Here is a 6,671-nt window from a genome sequence, read left to right as displayed (position 1 = left end):
TATAATATTACTATGTAACATGAAAAAAAATAATGTAATAAATTATTCTTATTATTAAAAAAGAGCCTGTGTAGCTCAGTGGATGTGGCGTTTGCATACCACGACGCTTGGCCGCACCAAGGAAGACTGGGTTTCGAGTCTAGTCGGCGACTAGCTCGGGAACTCGGTTCCCGAGTTAGTCGATCTCTGGCACGGGCAAGAGGGTTTTTTCTTCTGGAAACTCGGGTTTTTCGTCCTCTAAACTCAAGATAATCGACCGTAGACATTATTTCAGACATTAAATTCGAGTGTTATGGTTAGGGACCACGTGATGGCGGCACCTGTAGAGCAGTCTCTCTTCCCTGCGTGCCACTTAATTAGTGATAGCCTTGAGCCAGCTATCTCTGATTGGTACCAGTGGAGATTGAACTGCCCATTCAGTCTCCAAAAAGTTAGATAGGGTTAAAAACGGCCTCGCCTACTTCTTGTATATACGGGAATAAAAAGGCGTTAGCTGATTTTTTTTATTATTAAAAAATATGTAAATAATGAGTTTACATTGTATGTTTGTGAGAAATAGGAAATATAATATTTTAATTGCACATGTGTAAATAGTGTTGTATAATCACTCTTTCTCAAACTTTGAAAAAAAAAAAAATAGTAAACTCATGTAATATTATATAACTTGTGTAACTCTGAACTATATAATTGTAAATTATTGCTGTGATTGTTATTTTAAAAGATAGCAAAAAAACTATGTTATCATCATTATTATTGAAATTTCATTATATTGAATTATATTGAAATTACATTATATTGAAATTTCACTTAGTGCTGAACATTGTAAAATAATATACTGAATATTACTCAAGATGATAATTGTGTATATGTAAATATTTGAGAGATCAAGAAAGAAATTAATATTATATATTATTATTATTATTATTATTATTATTATTATTATTTCGTGACACCTCCAAGAAGTCTAAAGACTCATCCAGGGAAGGCACCTACTCTACAACTCTTCATCTCCATCATCTACACCAGTGTCAGAACCCAGCACTTTTCAACCAGACGATATCGTCGAAACCAACTGAGCTACAAAAGCTCACTGTATTATTATTATTATTTATTTTTAATGATAAAAAAAAATCAGCTAACGCCTTTTTCTTCCCGTATAGGGAATAAGCGAGGCAATTTTAGCATAGCTAACTTTTGGAGACTGAGTGGTTAGTCCAATCTCCACTGGTAGCCAATCAGAGATAGTTGGCCCAAGGCTATCACTAATTAACACTTTCATTGCCAAGCTGAAAATTGGAATTTAGTGTGGTGGCCAATTTTTTTTAATTTTTTTATTTAGTTAGCGACGCCCACGCGATAACACGTGATCGGCCGTTTGGTGAGAACTCGCATCACGCGATATCGCTTGATTGGCAATGAACATGTTAAGCGGTACGCAGTGAAGAGGCTGCTCAACAAGTGCCGCCATCTCGTGATCCGTAACCCTAACACAATATTTTTAATGTCTGAAATAGAGTGGGTTCTTGGTCGATTTTCTTGAGTTTATGTGATGAAAACTCTAAGTTTTCGACAGAAAAAAAACGGCTTTCTCGTACCAGAGATCGACTAATTCGAATCTAGTCGGTGACCCCTCTGGTCACCGACTAGATTCGAAAGCCAGTCTTCCTTCATGCGGTCAAGCGCCATGGTGTGCAAACGCCACATCCACTGGATGAAGCGTTATGGCTGGATCATAAATTATCATTTATGGCCCAGGTGAACACAACAGTAAAAAACACTTTTGGGAAACCCCAGAAACTAAAATAGCAAACACAGGAAATATAATTGCGGCCGGATACATGAATTTTATAGAAAACAGCATGCTAGACAAAGAGGTGAAAAGTACCTTAACAAAAAACAATTATTCAAACATTATACAGCGATGTCAACCCAAAGACATACTCTGCATATTACATTCAACATGTAAAGAGTACACCCATCATTCCCCCACCAATACCTTTCGACTAGACAGAATCTACATAAGCCGATATATGGAATTAACCGTAAAAAAAGTTTGTCCCTTGCCATTAGCTTTTTGTGGCCACTATATGGTGAAGGGCAAACATTTCCTTGAGGCTAACGACAGCAACACGTCCACCAACAGAAACTACCGCTATGGAAGTTAAACAACAGTATTATTAACACAGATACATTTACTGTGTTAATTATTGTACAACTCTCTGTCTCCACCACTTCGCCGAACCTCTACTACCAATCATTACCTTCAGCGCCAGCTACTGCCCACCACGGCTAGTATTTTTTTTGTCTGTAAATTGCGTGTGTTCTGAAGGGCCCGTTTGTCTGTATGCAGGATGAAAAACCCGAGTTTCCACGAGAAAAAATCCTGCTCCCTCCGTATAAGATCGGCTAACTCACCTTCGATTAAAAATCGTCCATATAAAGATTTCTCCCGTCTTGACGAGAATCGAATTTAGGCCTTTTCCAATCGAAGAGCGCAACGTACCGTCGTTCTTCCAATTGGGCTAGGGAGGCATCTAACAATATTGAATAATGCATGTATATATGAAAATCAGCAATTGTAAATATGTCAACAGTAATTTATCTGTTAAGAAAAATTACTAACATAGAAAGCCTGTGAAGCTCAGTAGAAGTGGCGCTTGCGTCCTCTGCACTTGGTTGCTTGAAGTCAGACTTAAGTTCAAGTCTGGTCGCCGACTGGAGGAACTTTTTCTAAACCTTTTTTCGACCGATTCCCGAGTTAGTCGATCTCTGGGCAAGGGGTTTTTTCTCCCGGAAACTCAGATTTTTTATCCCGTAAACTCAAGAAAATCGACCCTAGTGCCCACATTATTTCAGATAGTAACATATCTTGTTAGGGTTAATTACCAAGAGATGGCAGCACTTGTTTCCCAGCCTCTTCATCGGTGGCTGCTATAATTAGTGAATGACATGGGCCAGCTTTATCTGATTGGCTACCGGTGGAGATTGAGCTGCCCACTCAGTCTCCAAAAGCTAGATAGGGTATAAAGGCCTCGCCTACTCCCAGTAAGGGAATAAAAGGCTTTAGCTGATTTTTTTTTGACTAAACCAAAATGTAACGTATGATATACTGCCAAAAATATATGTACATCTAATTCTATATAAGTAACCAACAACTTATATCTTACTATGAGGTAATAACATCGCATTAATTCAATATGTAACTTATAATATATGGCCTAAAATAACTGCTAAAATGTTGTAAAGGTTTCTAGGTAGAAACCGATATTGAACATGTTATCTAGTTGTAAATGAAAATGAAATGTCAATGAAAATGTTAACTTAAATAAGCATGCTATGTACATATTGTATATACCTGTAAATAGTTTGTCCGAATGTACATAGACGTTATTGTGAAAATAAAATATTCCCACTGAGCTACACAGGCTCCTAATGATTAGTAATAATAATCATTATTATTATCGGAACTATATTAATGTTGTCTTTAAAGGTTACTAATGTCAAGATTTATAATTTACCCATTTGTGAATAAATTAACATTAATCAATTAATAATTAGTAATTAACTGTTTATTTATTTTATATGAAGTCATTATTTTTGCCTTACAATTATTAAGCTGTATCTAACTTGTGCTTTCACTTCTGTATTTAATTTTCAAGAAAAGTTAAATAATATTTTCTTATATTTTGACGGTAGTGTCTCCTAGTGGAAAATCTCGACATAACATAACCGTGGATCCCGTTTTGTAACCCCGTAGAAATTTGGGGATACTCTTAGTTCGAGAAAGGAAGAAATATCGTTGTTGGCGTTTTACGTTGTTGCCTGACTTTGTATATTGTTTCAGTTTATAAGGTATGTTATTTTTGTTTTTTTTCCCTTGTTATCGAAGTAAATACGGTTTAGTAAATTTTCTGCATGATTTCTTTTAATTATTTATGGATGTTATGCTTTATAATATCAGTTAAAAATGTTGAGGTAATTGTTTGCGCCTTGTGCTATGCTTTGCGAGTGGTTCGCCATTATCTGCATTAGCGTAAATGGCAAGAAGTACATATTAGTACTATTGTTCTGCATGAATTTTTGCTTTCAGATTCGTTTATTTAGCAGTTTTTTTTATATTGGCGTTTCTTGTAAAATTATATACATTTGTCTTATGTTTCTTCTGATATATACTGTATATATATATATATATAATATTATATATATATATATTGCGCTTTTAAAATTATGTGATATCTTAATTCTAAGTTTACCCACCAATTCCAAAAGTTTCTGCGAAAAATTATTACGTATAATATTTATATGATGCTTGTTTGTATTAGTAAATTTTTTTTTGAAATTTCCAGTGCAATGGTCTATTTTGAACTAATACCAAAACATAAAAAGCGACAGTGATATAGTAAATCACTAAAATATTGAAAATCACTTACGCCCATGTACTTGTTTAACAAGGATACGGAAGAAAGTATATTTCTGATTACTAAAGTACATGCGCGGTGTATGTAAATACATGAATAAAGCCCTCTTGTATGAACCATAGGAACCAGGTCCTTAGGTATGAATTCTGATGTGCATCCTCCAAATGAAGCTGTATTTATTATTAATTCACATGGAGGCTTCAGATTTATTGGTCACTGTTATTGTACTAGATTTGGGAGGGGGCTCATTATTTGCTAATCACACCAATCGATTTTTTAAAGGTGAGCTTCACTATACATCATTAAATCCTACTCATATCCTGTGAAAGACTATGAACCAGTCAAAACCTGAAATTTGTCATATACTTCCTACCTTAAGTGGAAAACGGATACTACTGTCACAAGTGACTCAGTTCATTTCCAGCTGTTTACATACATTTGTTATAAATTATATATTATTGCTAAGAAAATCCATAATACAGTTAGATGGATGATATAACCCATTTAGTTAAGGGAGGGCAATAAAAAGCATTTTTCAGCTGAAGGTTGAGCTAACTAATGTTATAAGCAGCTGTTTTCCTCTGGACAGCCCCCCCCCCCCCCATGATAAAACCATATAAAAAAAAAAACTTCAAAATAACCTCAGATGCTTAGCTAATTATTACATCACATTTCCAGGGAGGTCAAAGACTCATCGAGGGAGGGTACCTACTCTACAACATCCTCCACTACTCGAACCACCAATGCCATCCACCGCCATCACTAGTATTTTCACAATCACAAACATCCATGCCCACAGCAGGATTCGAACCTGCGGCCTTTTGGCTGGAGAGCAGATACGCTAACCACTAGGCCAGCAAAAAAAGTGCCTCAGCAAGGCACATCTCATCTATGCAACTCTCTTGAACCGGTGCGCTCTTGAATGTTACTCGCATCATTAGCATTGCTAGTATCCACTTTACCAGCAGATAAACATTTTTTTTTTTTTTTTTTTTTAAACACTTAAGTTTCTTATTGCAAGCACCATTCCCTTTCTTCTGCTATATCCTGTTATCACATTTTACATTGATTTTGCAATATACACAGACAGGTGTTGAAAGTTTATTTTTCACTTGGTTAGAGTATAATAAATTTAGTTTAATCCTTTATCCAAGTGTGAGCAAACAAAGTGTGCGCCTGAAAGTATCTTCAGGACTGGGGTAAGGTTACCACTTTACCCCAGTCCTGAAGATACTTTCAGGCGCACACTTTGTTTGCTCACACTTGGATAAAGGATTAAACTAAATTTATTATACTCTAACCAAGTGAAAAATAAACTTTCAACATCTTTCTCTAAATCCAGAGTAATTTATTAAAAAAGGGTGGCACAGCATTTGGCAACTCCTATAGGTAGAGATGACCTGCTAATGCTTCTGCCTGGCTCCCACTGAAGAGACCTCAATAAAGGTCGAAACTAGTCTGGGTAGTGGCCCTTCCCTTAATGCATAACATTAGACATATCCGCAAGGAGATGTGTTTTGCATTATAGGAGATATTGAGATAGGAGTGTTGGTAGCTTGCTCCACCTTTGCAACGAGTTGCCTTGGTGTTGTACCACCTTACCCCAGTCCTGAAGATACTTTCAGGCGCAAACTTTGTTTGCTCACACTTGGATAAAGGATTAAACTAAATTTGTTATACACTGACAGGTTTAATAGTCAACCACTTTTACTGCAGCTATTTATCTACATACACCGTATTAATGATATAATTATTATGGAGGCCATATTATTCGCGCACCAGCTGTCGTATCTATTTTTGAATTCATCATGCTGTTCGTACACACAACATTCAATGGCAATCCATTCCAATCACACTACTTGATAGCATTCATTCTCAACTTCCATCAATATAGAAGAGATCATGACATTTTGAAGTAGGATAAAAATGAATATCACATTGAAAAGAATTGTTTGCAATAAAGTTTTAAAAATAATTAAAGGTGAGCAGCTTTTACACTGAAATTCTGTATAACCCTTTCAGAAGTTTCTAAGTCTCAATCACATCACCTCTCTTTCTTCTGTTAGCTAGTGTCTACAGCTTACAAATTTTCATCTATCTTTCTAATCAGCATTCAACAATTCTGATATCATTTATGACACTCACCTTTGCACTCCCTCTACTTCAACTTTCTGTCTACTAAAATCTCAGATCCCTATCCTCATTTATTTCTTCAAGCATAATCCCACCAATATAATATGACATTGTTGGATA

General features: G+C 35.7%; 1 protein-coding gene across 1 annotated transcript in view; it reads left to right on the top strand.

Moving 5' to 3' along the window:
• The first annotated feature begins 3,753 nt into the window (after positions 1-3,753).
• LOC150101394 (serine/arginine-rich splicing factor 4-like) overlaps positions 3,754-6,671 on the top strand; it is a 51,460-nt gene continuing 48,542 nt past the window's right edge. Inside the window, exon 1 of the mRNA XM_090400927.1 lies at positions 3,754-3,852. The gene's annotated coding sequence lies outside the window, so the exon portion shown is untranslated. The remainder of the gene's footprint in view (positions 3,853-6,671) is intronic.

The sequence above is a fragment of the Typopeltis vanoorti genome, chromosome 11 (assembly GCF_054136105.1).
Source record: "Typopeltis vanoorti isolate ZY-2024b chromosome 11, IOZ_Tvanoo_1.0, whole genome shotgun sequence".
Classification (NCBI taxonomy): domain Eukaryota; kingdom Metazoa; phylum Arthropoda; class Arachnida; order Uropygi; family Thelyphonidae; genus Typopeltis; species Typopeltis vanoorti.
This window is presented reverse-complemented; position numbering and strand designations above follow the sequence as displayed.